Source organism: Columba livia, chromosome 10, assembly GCF_036013475.1.
Source record: "Columba livia isolate bColLiv1 breed racing homer chromosome 10, bColLiv1.pat.W.v2, whole genome shotgun sequence".
Lineage (NCBI taxonomy): Eukaryota > Metazoa > Chordata > Aves > Columbiformes > Columbidae > Columba > Columba livia.
In genome coordinates this window covers 12,113,916-12,131,136 of record NC_088611.1, presented here as the reverse complement: position 1 = coordinate 12,131,136, position 17,221 = coordinate 12,113,916, and the positions used below count along the sequence as shown (strand labels likewise).

The window sequence follows — 17,221 nt, the reverse complement described above, 5'->3', positions numbered from 1 at the left end:
ATGACCGATTGGAACATTCTCCCGTAACATTCACGTTCTTCAAACGGATCATGGTATTGGGAAAATTAAGTCAGGCTGTTAGTGATGCTCTTGATATTCTTGAATTTGAAAATCCATGTACCTGAGTAAAATTTTGGAAAACTTCAATGTTGTCTATCTACATCAACAGCTCAAGGAGGTTGCCTGGAGCCCATATGTAAATTATTAAATACTCCATGTAGTGGAACCCAATATTCTTGGAACATGAAGCAGCAGCTAAATGGAAACTTTGGCTATTACCATATTCATGTTTCACGCTACAATATTTTCAAGATCAAAGTTCTGTTATTAAAACAATGGGCATAAAAATTTCAAAATTACTTTTTGTAAAACAAACAGATTCTTTGTATCTGAGAGGCTTTTCACAGAAATCTTTATTTTGAAATGGTAATATGTTACAGATTTCTTTGCTGTACTACTTTGATTCATTCATTAAAATATTTTTAGTTTTGGCATGTTGCAAAGGTCTACATAAAAGCATTTTAGTTACATAAATACAGACTCTGTGGACTCAACAGTAATATAGTACGTTTGGAAAACTGTCATTTATTCTGAAAATATACAAAGACCAAACCACAGGCAGAATTTTCTGTACATTGTAAACATTCTCACAGTATGGGTATAAATATCCCTTCTTTGATTCATTGCATGCCAGGTCTTCAAATAAAGAGATAGAAAAAGAAGCAAAAGAAAAGGGATTATAAATTTACCAAGACACTTAAAGGCAGTGAAAACCAAACAAAAAAAAGAGCTTACAAAGTTTTAAGACACTGTATACAGACAAGATCATAAAATTATAATAACAATACTAGATAAAATAATCTCATATTTACATCGCTTTCATCTGCCAAGATCCCCTCAAGCTGTGGCATGTTTAAGAAGTTGTTGTGGTGGTTGTGTGCAGGGATCACTGTGTCTGCCGGGTCCTGGGCACAGCTGGGCAGCTGTTTGATCTCCGAGGGAAGTTCAAGACCAGCTTAACAGGGTCAGTGAAGAACCTTCTCCAATGTGGTGCATGGAGCGTGTGCATTTGCAATATGAAATGTTTCAAGACCAAGTTACCAATTATTCTCAGTATTTCCATAGCAAAGGTTTCCCCCTCCTTCCATTCGAACTTTTCACTTTTTCAATTTCTTTCTTTGCTTTATGGACCATCTTGTCCAATATCCTTCCTCCAACCATGTAGGGAAGGAAACCCGCCAGTTGGCAATGATAAAGTATCTTTCCCAGGCAGAAGATTTTCCTAATTTTTGGTTGTTCAGAGTGTCCCAGAAAGCAGGAGCATTTATAACAGGATTACATTAAGCCTACCTGATGTAGTGGTGGATGGTCTTGTTGTCTAGACCCATATCCAGTTGCTGGTTTGCAATAGTTTAATATCTGTAATTCTGCTCTGTCTTGCAGGAACGAGCTTGGTGTTTGGTGCCCATTTTGTTGATCAAGGGTTAACAAGCATATGTAGATTCCATCTCCTATGAACCAAAACCTATTTTAAGGAGAGGGCAGAGATTTGGGCGTTTGTTCTTTCCCCCCAGGCCACACCACCTGGATGAACCAGGGTCTCTCTGGGCCGACCTGTTGGCTTCCCCGCCTGGGGGTCCCTGCGGCCTGGGGAGGGGGTGGCTGAGGGTCCAGGCTCTCTGCAGGGCTGCCAGACAGTGGGGCTGAGTAATGCTTCATTTTACATGTAAATGTGTGTACATTTTGGTGGGCCTAAAGTAAATTTAAACTTCAGAAACTAATGATTTTGGTGCCATTTCATTTTTCCTTTCAAAAACATGGATTCATTGTCTTTTAAACCCAGATAAAATGCACCATTTAATGCCCATTAGAGTAAGTCTTGAAGCCTTTCTCAAGCTGAACTCTTCTTAGGAGACTTGTTTGTTCTCTTCCTGGCAGAGCTCCCAGTGCCTTGATAGCAGTTTTATCTGAGTAAAGCCCTGCATATTTGCATGACACTGAAGAGCTAAAATTATCTCTAAATGGAGCAAAAAAAATTGCCAATATGTATTGTTCTAAGAAAGATTGCTCTCTGGTTGGCCCAGAGGGGACATATTGTAAATATGATTTAAACATGACTCTGCTACTACTGTCAGATCTTATCATCAGATGTTGCTGTGGAATTTGTCTACGCAGACCCTGGAAAGGAAAAACAGATTGAGAACATCAGTTTGTGCTGTGAGAAAATATCTCCAACTTGCTTTGTCTGGCACAAAAAAACCCCAACAACCAACCCTGCATTACTAATATGCTATAAAAAGGGAAACAAACATTAAAATGCTGTCTATCTACTTTTATTGCTCTGAACTTAAAATGTAAGTGCCGCTTATTGATTCTTTGATGTCAGGAAAGTGACATTTTTCTCTGGTCCTGTCTGACTGTTGTGATGAACTTCAGGTTTTCATCCGTCTTCCTGACACTAACGGTACAACATGCCTCTGAGCGGAATTGCTGCGTGGAATCTGGTTACAATAGAGAAGAAGCAAGCACTTTTCAGGGTTCTTTATGTTAAAAATCTTGTATTTGTCCAACACATCATTAGTCATCTCACAGACTGGTCTAGAGAGAAGCTGACTTTTTGTCAGTAGAAGTTTTTTTCAGCATATCACACTATATATGTTACGATTGTTTGGGTTTTTTAAGAGGAGCTCACTAATACAGCACTGGGAAATCAAGATGACAAGGCCTATAAATGTCTGAAATTAAATGTGGTTTAAGAACTTGAGCATGTTATCAGACAGGGGTCACAATTAGTTTTGTGGGGCCAAAGCTTTTTACATTTTGTCATTTTCTAAGTACTGAAACACAAAGAAATCCTGTAAAGTGACGTGTATTGAGAATAATATCTGCTTTTGAAAGTTGTTTTAAATGACTCTACGAAAGATAGGAAGCTGATTAGGTGTGAAGGAATATCTACAATAATCTGACAGACTACTAGAATGTCTTCTATTTAATTCTTACTTCAGGGTGTCTCTTTATAGACACCAAAGATACGATTTCATAGGTAAAGTACGTAGGACAGTTAATATAATTTCTGTGGATTGCAGCAGCGTTGAAGGCAGGATGGTGAGAATTTCAGCACAGACACGCTGTGGATCTGTGGGGAGGCTCGGAGAGCTGATACACATCCAAGTCCACTCTGTTGTGTCACATCCCATGGCCTTGCTGTGCACCAACACTAACACAAGTTTGCTTATACTTGTTGGCAGTCAAACCTTCTGTTGGAGTCTGGAGTTCTATCGGAGGCCATCCTACCGGGGAAGTAAAGTGAGATCCTCCCTGAAGGCCAGTTATAATTAAATATCTAATGAAGATAAATATGGAAAAAAACACGAGCGGTTTTCTGATTCTTTTTGCACTGAAGGATACTTGGTGCATGGCCATGACCTGCTGTATGTTGTGCAGCAATCCATAACAAGAAGAATCTCTTGCTGCTCAAACCGTGCTGACCAGGCAAGTACTCTGCTTAGAGTAGGGACTAGTGACCCTACAAAAATAAGTCTGGGACCCAGGTCTTGGATATATTCCCAACTTGCCACTTGCCTACTTGGTGACCACTGGGATTTAACTAGGTTTGGTCTACAGATTCTTCAAGCTCATTTCCTGATTCCAGCATAGACACAATTAAGACAGAAGAAACAGCAACAAATAACCTGGTCTTGTCTTCCTCATCAGTTATCTGTTTCATAGCTACCAGCTTAGTGAAACGTGTTACCTCTCCATACCATCCTTCTCACTATTTAGATGCACAGCCCTTATGGCTGCACAGTCCTAGTCAGACAAACCCCACCAGTTAAGTCATCAACCAACAATAATATCAGAGCAGAATATACACAGAGCAGAGACAGATCTGGAGACTGTGTGAGATCTGCAGATAAATGGTTAGTGTTCTGCCAGGCAACCCAGTGGCGAGGTGGTGGTGCAATGTGTAGGCTTGAGACAGATGTGGGGATGAACAGAAACACAGGCTGGAACACGTTTTAGACTTCAAACTGTGAGACAGGAGAGGTTACAAGGAGCTTCTGTGACTCGAATTGCAGAATTTAGGAAAATGCTCAGCGGAAGCTGGCACGGTTATAAAAAAAATAAATGTTACCTACGGGAGCTCTGAGTAAGAGTATAATCAAAAATAGATCTGAAGGTACATGACTATGTGAAGAACAATAAATGAATGAATGATAAGTCCTTACAGATTCTATGTAGTCCTTATATTTTTATAGAAAAATATTTATGGTCAAAGGAGTCTTGCACTTGTGTAAATAGAAGCTTCCATATGGTGAGAATACTTAAAAAGGAGTGAAGTTTGTCTATTTTGTATTATCTCAGCTGCTTTTTTGGCTTCTGTAGCTGCTGCTGATGCATTCTGTAACACATCTTTTTTTCTGACTTTATTCAGAGACAAAGGTGGGATGCAGCCAGGACATTATAAGGAGGAAACTGGTTTTGGAGTGCTTCCCAAAAGTGTTATTTTAAGCAAAACTTGTATGATCAAATATTTGGAAAAAATCTATAATCCTAAAACATTTCATGTTTGGGTAATCTATATAATCTGTTTCTTTTCCCATTTTCACTGTTTTATTTCAAGAAAATGGCAGAAATAAGTGAAATTGTTATTATTTCCTCCCAGGAAGTAAACAAACAGACCAAATGGCAGTGGCAAGAAAATTTCATATAGAGCAACAGTTAGTATAAGGGCATTCAAATTCTGATTTGAAGTTATTTTGTTTCTATACAGGTAGTTTAAGGAAGAAGAAGAATACTCATTTAAGTGTATTCCCAGTGAGAGTAGTTTTGAAGTCAATCAGTTAGTAGCTGTATATACCTACACTCTTTTAGTCTGATTATATTGTGTATTTTCTAATGCAAAGCTTATATATAGTGTATCTCAGTACCTTTGCATCTGTTTTGGAGCAGACTGGAGAATACCAGTGATGGGGATGTGTCATTTTGCCTTTTGTTTTTCTGACTATTTGAATTCCAAATGGAACATGACAAGGGCAAACTACACTTTTGAACTCTGACCTCTACTTTAAATTGAATGTGAAGTCTAAATATCTTCCTTTTTGACTGTATCCAAAGAGAGGTTTGTCAGAGACATCTTATAACCTTGTGGCTGCAAGGGTATCCTCTATTAATTAAAAAAAAGGTTTCTGAAGAAGTTCTGACTCAGTAGAATAGACAGGGGGCAAATGTGGAGAAGAAAGGCACATTGTTCCAGTAGACAAAGACAGGGTATCAATTTTCATAAATCTGCATTCCCAAGACAACTGTTCAAATCTGGTAAAAGGTCCATTTCTTTGAACTTACATACCAGAAAGCTTTTATTCCTCCGCTCCGCAGCAGACAAGAGTACAGGTTAACTGGCTCTCATCAGTGTTATACTTTAGATGATTCAGTGAGAAATTCTTTAGTTTAATGATGGAAAGTTCTACCGAATTCAAGGAGAAATAAAAAAGAGAAAGAATGAAAGGGTTACCTGTGCTGCCAGATAACATTTTAGAAAATTCAGTTTCTCTAAGTTTTCAAAACCTAGCTTTTAAGATTCATGGTTTTAAATTCCTAGATGTTATAATTAAGGATTTAACATTACTAAAAAAATGCTTAGTTATTCCTGGAACAACACGCACCAAAGTTCTAACTGTGGATTCCATGCCTGGCCTAAAATCTGTTTTGGAGTTCTTATTGCTATTACTTCTTTCTTTGTGACTAAACGATAGTGTAAAATGGACGTTATTTAACCACAGTAAAAAGCAGATACAGAGTCTCAGCTTCTGTTATTCCATACTGTGGTATGACACTGTCTTTCACTGTTAACACAAAATCCATGCCAGTTTACAAGTTCTCGGCAGCATTGCATCAGAATGATGTACTTGGCCACTCATGCAGAATAACCATTTTTCACCAATTATTCCCAGTGCTTGTGAAATATAAACATTTCCCTCAGTATTTTCTCTAATACTTTCAGTATTTATTGTATCTTTTTGTTAGAACTACTAGACATCCTGAGTGCAAAGAGGACTTAGGTACCTTCATTGATATACAAAAAGCATTGCATAATCTAAAAAAAACCCAATCTGAAAAAGAAAGGGTGGAAGTAAAGAGTTAATTCCTAGACTGAAATTCTATTTGTCTCATGTAATGCTTGTTCTGTGTTTGTGCAGCATCTTCTTTCTTCTTCTGGCTCCTTGGGTACAGAGATGATAGGATATAAGGTTTTAGGTAGTGATGTAACTATAGTGTGTAGAGAAAGATATTACTACTGCTGCAGTAATATATTATACAATGAAGTCCTAAAGCCCTTATGCTTCTGTTTACCTTCTAGTTTTTTGTCTTTTATTTTTTTTAATGTTTTCAAGCTTTTCCCCAGCACCAGGAGGGCCAGGAGTGTAATCTCCTAAAGATGACAGAGTCCTGGCACAGTGACAGCACTTCCCATGCATGACTGGAGCTAGGAGACAGAACATACATCAAGATTAGAGCTATAACTGAGACCTCTAGATACAAGTTTGTCATTGTCAGGACAGAAGAATGCCAGGAGCGATGCTCACGTTCACAGGGTGAAGAGACAGGCAGAGACTATCTAGAAGTTACAACACCAGTGACTTAATTTATAAATTTCCTGGTCTGAGTTTACAGACTGCAGAAATAGTTGCACAAAGGGAATGCAGCAAATCCATGCAGGGAATGCAACCTATAAAAAAACCCCTCAAAACTGCTGAGATTTAAAACCACAAGTTTCTTCCCTCCTTCCTTTCTTTTCCTCTTCTCTTCCTTAACTACTTGCCCCCTGTGAGCTTTCTCCTCAAGCTTTTCAGATGATGGTTCTGCCAGGCTGTAATGATGTCTGTCTTGGGAACCTGGAAGAAGTTGACACCACGTTCCCTTTGGATGTGGTAAGAGGTGTGCGCATCTGAAAGTCTCCGTTTCTTCTAGAGCTACAGACAGTTACACCAACTAAATAGTTTTGTGGTTTTTCAGACATGTTTAAAATGAAGACAAAATTATATCCAGCTTCTATTGAAATGAAGCTAAAGGCCTGCAGAGTTACAAACAGCACGGCAATTCTTTTTTAATTACAGCGTCTGTTTGTAGGAAAAAATATATATAGATACGCACTTATGATTTAAGGACAGTTGGATAAATAGAGTAGCTAATCAGAGTCTTTACTGTTTTAAACAGGAGAAGCTTCTTTGAATTGGTGACATTTTGGCCAAGTATGGCTAATTAAACACAGTGTCCATAAAATAATTTGCAATCAGTTATATTCTAAATGTGTATTTCTGTATAGCTGTCCCACAGTGCTGATAGTCACAGATGCTGTTATTGCAAGGATAAAAGGGCACATTAGTGGGACATAGCTAAAATTGCACTTCTCACCACTTTAGCCATTTGTCCTTTGATCCTTGTATCATCACAGACCTTTGCAAAGCACTTTGGGGAATCATCTTAATTCTCAGAAATTATTCTTGGCCATTTATTCTTCTGCATTTTCATATATATTTTGAAGTGTCTTTAATCACACCCTGTCACTGCCTTACAGCCTCTGCTTGTCTGATAAATCTAAAGAAAATTTGAGGGATAAATTCTGTTCTCTGTGGTGCAATCTGCACATTTGTGCCCTAATTTTGTGCTCTTGCTCCCCCTGACTTTCATGAGAACTAAGCAATTTGAAGTCTTGCACAGGATACTCAGCAATGATCAAAGCCTAAATAGACTGTCAGTTCAAAAGGATCATCATTTCCTTGGAAAGAATTTAAATTTAAGAAATCAAGAAGACTATAACCTAGGTAATGTCTAGATGATGGAAAAGATTTGGAATGTTCCGCGGGAAAGAAGAAACTCCAAAGCAGAGGATTTATTGTCTGGCTCTACTCTTTGTATGTATAATTATTATAAATGTTGTTCATCCATAGGAAGAGTTGAAATATGGAATTAACTCCTGATGAATTGGAGAAGGGTATGTACTCCCAACTGGAGAATGTAACCTAAGCTACAGTGGCCCTTTAATCTTCAGGTTCATAAAATAAGTAATGTGTTCCTGACTTCACATACTAGGTCATCTGAAAGGCAATGATTATTATGTTTTTCATTAGGAAAGACTCAGAGAGATAAAGACTAAGTGAGATAAAGGAGATTCATAGGCCTTGTAGGCTTTAAACAAATGCACAAACTGATTTGTTAGGGGAATATCTAATTCTTTCTGGACAAAGCAATAAAACTCCAGTTAGGGGAAGGGAAGCATTGGTCTCAGGAAGTATAAGATGTGTGAAACGGGAAGGTTTCCAATATAAGAGAGTAAAAGATAAGGGTGTGCATGATTGACAATTATTTTAATGTGCTATTGGATTTCGTTATGTGTTATGCTATATATAACGGGTACTGATGGTTTATTAAAGTAGCAGGAGGCTTGCTGGCAGATCTAGGCTATATTTATGGTGTGGTTTTCATGGGGAAGGCGCTAGATAAGGTGCAATAAATAACAGATAAATTAGATTGTAAGAAAGAAAGGTCATTCATGTCATTTGTTGCCCAAGGACTTAGTACAAACGGATGGCCAGGGCTGGCACTGCTCAGAAAGCCAAGGGGAGAGCTGCAGAGCAGTCCAGGTGAGGTTCCAGGCTGCTTGAGGAGTGTGGGAAACCCAGCGGTCTGGAACAAAGGACCTTATAAGTATCACAGTAACTGTTCCTGTAGCTTGTGTTCACTGTATCTGGTGGGGATGGTCAGTTCAGGGCTGACACAACTGGTTACAGATTTTATCTTCGTCTATACACAAGGTCTGCTGGGCAGAAATCCCATGCTCTTTGCAAAATTTTTAGCTTTTATCCATTTCTCAGTTAAGTCTGAGCACACGGACTGAAGGCTGTGCAGAGCTCACAGGGCAACGTGCTGGTATCTCTGTGTGTCCTCGTGGGTCAGTGTGAGGTTGGCGGGATTGGTTTTCATGCACATTTTCCCTTTCCTATTGCCACTCCCTGCTGCTCCATCTGACATTGCGGTTTGGTCCTGAATATGGGAACCACCGGGCAAACAAAGCCTCTAACACACCATTGTCTTCCAGAGGGCAATACATCATGCATAAGTTGGCTGGGTCGGGGAGGGAGCTCGCTTCCAGACAACCACAGACACAATTGAAATGTTGAAGACTTGTCAGAAAACCTCCTGGGTCTCTAGTACTGCCTTCTCTTCTGGGCCAGAAGTGATTCTAAATGTCTGCATCTAACATCCAAGCCATGTCAGAATGGCAGCTGTAAACAGGGACATAAAATTTGTTTTCAAGGAGAGCTCTGTTCTGGGAGGTCTGCTGGAATCCTGCTGAACATGGCTCAGCGCGTGCCACAAGCCCTAAGAAAGGGTGATTTCAAATCTGAGAAACTCTAATAGAAGGGAGAAAAGGACTTGAGGGGGTCTGTTTGTCTTTTGTCTTTGAAAATGAAAGGCACAATTTTTCGTGTCAAATATGTGCTTCCAGCTGTTGTTACAGAAGAGAACTGAGGCACAGTGCAAGTTGAACCCACGGCAGATGCAGGTGGCTGGTATCTCACAAGCATCCAAATCAGAAGTCCACAGTGAGGGCATAGCTCTGATCTCTGAGTGCTCAACAGCATGATTGATCGAGAAAGCAAAGAAATAACTATGGTAGCAAAGAGATTTGACAGGGAAGGGTTAGTGTATCGATAAGAGAGAAACTGTGGGGTGATGTAGAAGTGTCTATTTAAATATTTATATGAGGGCCACTTCACAGGTTGGTCTTGCATTTGACTTCAAAACTGATTGTCAGCTCAGTGCGAGTATCTGCCAGCAGTGCAATCCTCATTGTTCCAGCAGCCTGAACTGCAGCTGGGGCTGCTGTCAGCAACCCGTGCTGCCTGCAGGAAAGGGTCATTCAAATTCCGTAATCTTGTTTCCTTATCATTTACATTTATGGAACTGAATGGTGAGAAATATTTATCACAGAAGATTCAGGTTGTCACAGTCTCATGAAAAAAAAAAGCTTGATTGTCTGACCACGTTATTAGTATTTAAAGAATGAAAGCGTTATGAAAATCCGTGTATTTTCAAGCGAGATTTCCTTTGCATGATTTTGGAGATATACTTTCCCTGTTTACAGAAAATTTAAGTTTTAGAAAGTGATTTCATAATTCCCAAGGAGAACAACAGCATCACGCTTCTGTCTGAGGGGAAATGGATCAAAGGGGTTTTGTTTAGAGAGCAGTTACATTTCTTCACATCTCTTCCAGTTGTTGCTGGGCTGTTGTTGCCACATCACCACTCCTAGATGCACATCAGGCTTGAAATGTCATTAAACTTTGTGTTGAGGCTTGCAAAAATGTATTCTGCTTTTTGCTGTGTGTGTACGGGAGGAGAATGTTTTCTGAATCCATTAAAAATGTGCTCAAAATGGTAGGAAGACGTTTTCAAACTGAAATGTTTATATACAGAAGTGAAAAGCATCATTAGAGTGGCTTCCTTGTCTTAGGTGTTAGAAGTTTCCCTGAAAAATAGCAAAGCTTACTGCTGTGTGAAATTCATCCTACCTAACTGATGTACAAACACTTTTTTTTGCAGAGGTGTTAGAGAAACCCTAAGGAAATACTAACCGTGCAGCCCTCCTCTTCTGCCCCAGCTCCAGACCGTTACTCACAGGAGTGGTATGCAGCTTGCACAGAGAGCTGGACTGGCTGGGTTTGCATAACCACAGAGTCTTTGGCCTGCCTGTGGCTTTTCTGTCTCAAGTATATGCTGGCAGTTTGTGCCAGCCTATTCTGGAACCAGCTTGGAGTCCCAGCTCTATGATGGGGGAGTCCTCTCCAATGGGTGTGAAGTGTTGCTGGACTGGAGTGGCAGGAAGGCTTGGGATGGATTGGGTTTTGCCCTGTGCAGTTTGTTCCAAAGACCAAGTTGGTTGAGCAAAAATGCTACCAAGGCTGCAGGACTGCCTAGTGTGCTTGCTCCATGTGAATTTCACAGCAGCAGCATTGCTGGCTTTTGCTACTTTATTCACACACAAAAAACCAACAACCCACTTTACAAGGCTGTATCTCCAGTTATGGAGGGATTCTGGCTGTAGATGAGCCAGAGTTGTCTGTCAGTAGAGGGGCCGGATGCTGATGGTGTCCTACTGGATGCAAATAAACAGTCAAAGCAAAAGTAGTATTTACCCTCTAAAGGCTGTGAGTAGGTTTAATTAAAGTTGCAAGCAACATCCAGATTATGTGAAGCAGGATAATCCTTGAGGGCTTGCATTGGCCTGAGTTTTGCTATGAGTGCAGTAAAAGCATGTTTTTGAAAATGAAATGGTGATGATTTCTACTTTTATCATCAATGGAAAAATCTTTAAAAACTGGACAACAGTATGTCTTGTTTACTGCTTGTTTCACAAAACTTTAGACTATTTTGGGAGATCAATAAAGATTCACTGACGTCAAAATGGAATATTAAAGGCAGATGTTTCTGGTTAGCTTATTTATTCCTAACCACTTTTCCTGATTTTTTTTTTTTTTGAGAGATAAGTCTAGACTAGACAGAGCACATTTCTAAAGTGTGCTTTTTAACTGATTAGTTGTTTATTCAACAGTTTCGAGAATAGGACTTATCAATTTTATTTCTTCTACCTAACGTTAGTATGTGGCATTTTGATAAGCCAACAATACTACTGTGCTTGATCCAGAAAAGTCTTTTTCATAACAACAATTATCAGTAAAATTATTAGGTACAGATGCAATGTGCCCCTGGTATGAAAAATCAAACATCTGGAGAAGACAGATGTTCAGGTAAGTGACAGAAAAGAGCTTAAAGATTTAGATAAAGCAACAAGATTAATATATATGAAGAATTTTGTCTCTCTGAACTGTTTTTTGTTCATTCTCTGCCATAACCCAAAATATATTGCACACAGATTAGTTTCTCAGAGGAGGCAAACTCGGGGTTGGATGTAACAGCAATGTTGCCTCAGCTGAGGGTGAGGAAAGCTGAGCAGCAGCACGACACGGCTCTGCCATAGGGCCCAGACTCTGCAGCAGCCGGTGGTGATAGGAGAAGAAATATTGCTCCATTAGCTCTCATGGTAAATATGCTCTGGATCGGGAAAGCAATAAATATAAATATAGACATTGGTTGCTGGAACCAGTCTGGTCCGCTTGCAGAAGTAAAAGCGCTCAAGACTGTTTCCAGTTATGTCACCTTTTTTTAGGCAACTAGTATGGTCTTGTCTACATTTCTTTTCCCCTAGAAAATGGATGATGCCTCTGACAGAGGTTACAAAGAGATTAAGGCAGCAGACGCAGAGATGACAGACTGCATACTTTGCCTCTGCTTGAGGAGATGAGGATCAGCTGTTGCCGACCGAAATTGGTGTCACTGCCTCTGCTGCCCTGCTGCACAGCCCTTCTCAGCTGGGAGACTTGCAGGGCCCCAGGATGGCTGTGGTTCCTGGGCAGTGGGAAGAGCTGTGGCTACATCAGGGAGATGAAGAGGAGAAGGGGCTGGAAGATGGAAAGAAAGAGCAAATAGGATAGGCACATCCTACCAATGCTCACACTCCAGCCTTCCTGAAACGCCTCTGACTCTTCGTGGTGTTCATCCCACGCTTTAACACCCATCCGTTCCTCCTCAGTGCTTTTCCTTACACACATCCCCAGCCCCTCATCTACTTCAGATCTCACTGACCTCTCTCGGTCCTTCTTACCCCTTCCACCTTCCCCAGGATAACCACACTGTCAGGCAGATTTTGTGATCCCTCCCCTCAAGCCCTCTATACCCACCTCCTACCCTAGAATTTTGTCTGAATTTTGGCTGTATTGGTGAGCAGCCTCAGCGCAGCTTCTCTCCTCAAAGCCTATTGCCTACGTGCACCTCTCTTTACTCACAGCCTCCTGCCGCTTCCCACTTCTCAGCTGCTCCTGCCCATCTTCTCCTCCTTCAATTCCTGCTGGCTTTTTACTGTCTCTTCTTCTTGCTCCCGCTGTCCCCGGACCCGATCTGTGACCAGCGCAAAATCAAACTTAGTCGATATTTCTGGGAAGCCTTTAATTAGCTCTGGGAATAGAAACAACAGTGTCAACCTCAGACTAGCCAAGGATCCTTCTGCAGTTGGCTCTAGTGCTGCTCGTCTTGCCAGCGTGCTACAACAGCACCCCGGATTTGGCTGAGAATACGGCTTGGTCATGAGGGGTTTGACCTTTTTTCCTGCCTGACTTAATGCTATTTTTAAAACTCGGCCAGGATTTTTTCCCTTGACAGCTGGATTTGGCTCAGTATTTCTATATGATTCCATAACATCTTTTTACAGTATTATCGTATTACTTATTTTCATTTTTAGCCTAGGGCTTCATTTGACGGCGCTGAAGGAGTTATTGTAGTAACTAGCATTCCACCAGATGTGTAGCACAATAGCCAATAGCTTCAGACAAATCTTTTTATGGTTTTTCTATAATAATAAAACAATAAACTTTCAGTTTATGGGAAGACACACTAATGTAACTTTCCACATGTAATTCAGCTTGCAGGAATCTTAAACCTTCCAGAAAATAATGCTTAAGTAGATTACCATGAGCCTTACTGGACATTTTAGGAATATATTTATTAAAATGTACTTCGGTCACGAGACTATGCTTGACTTTAAACAAGTAATTGAAACCATATCAGGCCAGACCCTGCCAGCCTTGTGCTGTTGGACTGTACCTTATTCTAACCAAAACCAAGAAATGACTTTTGGAGTCAGTGATTATTTTATCTGAATTCGGGTGCCAGAACTGGGTCCATTGTTTAGACAACTTCTTACTAAGAATTATTTGATTATGTGGAATATAAGCAGTTGTGTCTAGACATGACCTACATAACTCAGGTGATGTTGTGTTCTCACAGGACTTACTCATTGCTTTGCTACAAGCTCATTGTATGGGGACTCTGCTGCCCCATGAGCAAACTGGGAATCACGCCGTGGCTTTCAACCACAAGCTTTGTCCAACTTTCCCTAGGGTGCATCTGCTGTTTTAGGAGTGGGTAATACACAGTCTAATTTAGATAACCCTAAAACCAGCTAGAATGGAGTTTTCTCTAGATGGTGATTCAGATCTCCTGCCCTCATCTGCTTGCTGGAGATGCTCAGCTTTCCCCTGACTACACCAGAATGAAGACTAGTCTCTCTTGGGTGCCTGAATGGAATGGAGCCACATGCCTCCTTCCATTTACCCTCTTCACCTTCCCATCCCTTGGCACATTTTACTCCTCAAGTAGTAGGAAAGTGCCCCTCAAAACCTGCTGCTTTACAGCCCTAGACATCATCTTCTCCTTGGTTCAGGCTCCATGCAGTGGTCAGGTTGGTCACGGCCCGTTTGGCATGCCCTTCATGCTGCCGTTGCTGAAATCTTACTCTTTTTCTCTTTTTTTTTTTCTTTCTCTGAATGCATTGGGTGCAAGGGGAAGGGAAATACAAGGACCTCAGAGAGGCTACTCTCCCCTGCATATGACGGTAAGAAAGCACTGGATCACTGCAGCGTGGTCCTGAATCACCCAAATAAAAACAGTGAGGATTTTTGATCTCTAGAACTGAAAGCTGTTGTAAAAGGTAGTGTTATATTAGGAATTATAGAACTATGATGGGAATGTCTTCATAGGTAGAGTTGACTTAAAGATCAACTGGAATACTGTTATTAAATAGTAAATATTTTTTTTTCTAGGCTCCCTAAGTGCTCACTATCATTAATCCCATCCAAACAGCCCCTCTAAGAGTGTATTTCAACCTCATATCTAAATGCTTAATAAATGTAGAAAGAAAGAGCACTGTCGAAGTGTTCCATGTGGTCAGTGCTTCTCTGTTTTGTGTATGAATGCACACGGAGTTGGGTTCATGCTAGAAAGCGGCAGCTGGAGTTAGGGCTACAGTTCCTGCTGAAGTACTCTGCAAATACTAAGACAGAAACCGAAGGAAGAAATCCTGTTTATCACCCTCAATATCTTTTGGTAGTCCAAATCTTCCTGTATTAGAGAGTTCTTTCTAACCCTCTAGAGTGTATTTACATGGAGCCAGGGTAAGATGTGCAGACTTATCTTTAACTAGCAACTTTAACTGCACAGCCCATTTTCTTTTTTCATTGTCATGTTAGCTAACTGTTGAGTTTTTAGCTCAATGCTGTAGCAAACACAGACTGTACATCCAGACTCATATTAATTTGAGGTTTGCCTTTAACTAGTATATTATCTGTAGATGAGAAAACGTTGATGTTATGCTCTATATAAATGCTTTGATACTTTGTTGGAGTCTTTAATTTAGCCTTTTCCAGTCTCAGAACAAAGGGACTAATTTTAATTATACAGCAGGCAGGATTGTGGTTCTGTATGCAGAAACAGAGAGATTAGACGTTCCTTGAGCAAATGAAAAAGCCATGCAAGCTCTCCCATGTTTCTAAGAAGAAATCCTTCACATTTAGCAGTGATCCCAAAGCTCTTTGGGGAGTAAGCAAATTAATGGGGTTCTTTTGGCGCCTGGCCTGCATCTTTTGTCTGCTGCAAGATTTTTTAGCTCCACATGAAGGCAAATCAGTACAAGACACTGAAATATTTGGGAGATATCCTCACTTTGCCACTCTCCTGCAGTCTGAGCAAAACATTGTGTTTCTCTGTGTCCGGCTTTCCCCACCCGCCCTTTTGCTTATCTAAGCATTTTATTGAGTGGGTCACCAAACAAGAAGTGTTTTCTGTAAATTATTATTTTAAATTGTTTTAAATACTTGATGGCGTTTTTCAGCTCCTTCAGCTTTTATCATAATCTAGGGCGTTGCAATTCCTTTCTGTTGCGATTTTTTTTTTGATCAGACAGCCCCCCTTACGTTATGGGTAGCGTTTCCCTGAGCTGTTGTAGTAGGGCTGTGGATGTTCCACTCTTGCACCTATATCACTTTCCCTTCTCTTACTCCGCCAGTCAAAGAGACTGCCTCTGCTCAAGCAGTACCTTCCTTTCCAGTATTACCCCAATTTTGTAGCTCTTTGTCTTCCTATTAGGAATGCCAGAATCTGGAAACAGTCTACTGTTAACTGGAGCAACAAAGAAGCTTTGATTGCAGTAAAGCTTGGGCAAAATATATAGCATGAAATTATGGAATGATCCAAATAATGGGAATGTTGCCATTGGCTCCAACAGAGCAAAGATTTCATGCTTGTTTAAGTTTGAAATCTGAAAAGCTGAAGGAAGTGAAAATGCCATGAAAGCTACTGAGAGAAAAAAAAACCCCACCACTTTCAAAAAGGGCTCATTTTCTTTGTAGCACTTTTCTTGATAGCTAAACTGGGTCTTGGATGAACATCAGGATCTACAAATAAGTAGAAGATGGGCTTGATGGAGGAAGATTCTTCCAACAAACATAAAAGGGCTTAGATAGCAGAACTTGCACATTTCCACCCCTTCATTTGTTGTTCATTTACGATTTCAGTTGATCCTCCCACCCCATTTTCTTACCTTGAGCTCTTCTAAAAGGACCAAATGTCAAAGGTTGGTGGCTGTGAAAAAATAATGTAAATGTATGGTTGCTCAATTGAAATCCAATACATTCCTTCACATTTCTGGTGATTTCCTTGAGATCAGAATTTGCTTTTACATTCTAATCCGTCATGTCAAATTCTTTGGCACTCACACATAAATAATCACTCCCAGGCAGTTGTTAAAAGTGGGCACTGCACGAAATATTTGCTTATCCAATACTTCCACAGAGGCTTCTATTCAGCTGTAAATTATTAGGGAAGAAGAATGGGTGTGATTAGCTACGATGGCCATTTCAGCTCAGTTGCTGCTGTTATTTCCTATAGGCTTCTTCATCCTCCAAAATCCAAAGGCCCTTCAGCTTCTTGGCTGATTTTACAACTTGCCTTCATGATTTTTTGTGCAGGATCCATCTCTTGTACTACTAGTAGTTCAGATTAGGAAAACATATGTTGTTTTTCTCTTATCTGTAGAATGCTTTATCAGCCCAGAAACACGTTAGAAAAGTCAAGTCCCCAGCCTGTGGTTTTGCTCAGGCTCAGCTTTACAGGTGGAATTGCTCATCAGGAGCTGCAGACTGGGTGATTTTCTGCTCGAAGAGGCATCTCTGCTGGCTGTTTGACTGTCCCATTTCAGGATGGGGCTATGTGTGCATAACCCACTTTATATCCAGTGCCTACTCTGGTGACTCTGATTCCTCCTGTG

General features: G+C 40.4%; 2 long non-coding RNA genes across 4 annotated transcripts in view; one reads left to right on the top strand and one right to left on the bottom strand.

Annotated features, from left to right (window-relative positions):
• The window catches only part of LOC135580457 (uncharacterized), a 204,438-nt gene that overhangs the window by 18,968 nt on the left and 168,249 nt on the right, over positions 1 to 17,221 (top strand). The gene's annotated exons all lie outside the window — the stretch shown is intronic.
• On the bottom strand, positions 396 to 13,149 carry LOC135580456 (uncharacterized). 2 transcript variants are annotated; one of them, XR_010475086.1, is made up of 4 exons: positions 12,909 to 13,149; positions 6,355 to 6,487; positions 5,351 to 5,467; positions 396 to 2,178 (listed from the first exon to the last, which is right to left on the bottom strand). It is a non-coding gene; the product is annotated as an uncharacterized LOC135580456 (long non-coding RNA). The 2 variants fall into 2 exon arrangements; XR_010475085.1 differs by lacking the exon at positions 6,355 to 6,487 and having other exon boundaries at positions 424 to 2,178; positions 12,909 to 13,088.